The sequence below is a fragment of the Ursus maritimus genome (genome assembly GCF_017311325.1).
Source record: "Ursus maritimus isolate PB19 chromosome X unlocalized genomic scaffold, ASM1731132v1 scaffold_X1, whole genome shotgun sequence".
Lineage (NCBI taxonomy): Eukaryota > Metazoa > Chordata > Mammalia > Carnivora > Ursidae > Ursus > Ursus maritimus.
Window position 1 is genome coordinate 16,049,908 of NW_024423319.1, and position 323 is coordinate 16,050,230.

Genomic DNA, 323 nt, shown 5'->3' on the forward strand with positions numbered 1-323 from the left:
TGTGATTTCTATTCCCTCCATATGGAACCATTCTACTCTGTTTATTTTTTTTAGGATTTTGAGAGAGAGAGAGAGAAAGAGTGCACGTGCACAGAGAGAGAGTGAGAGGGAGAAGCAGACTCCCTACTGAGCAGAGAGCCTGATGCAGGGCTCCATCCCAGGACCCTGAGATCATGACTTGAGCCAAAGGCAGATGCTTAACTGACTGAGCCATCCAGGAACCCCCATTCTAATCTGTTTAATACACATACTTCCTGCTTGTATGATTTTATAAAATGTGTACATACATTTTGAATTTATGAAGATGGTATTTCACTATACTT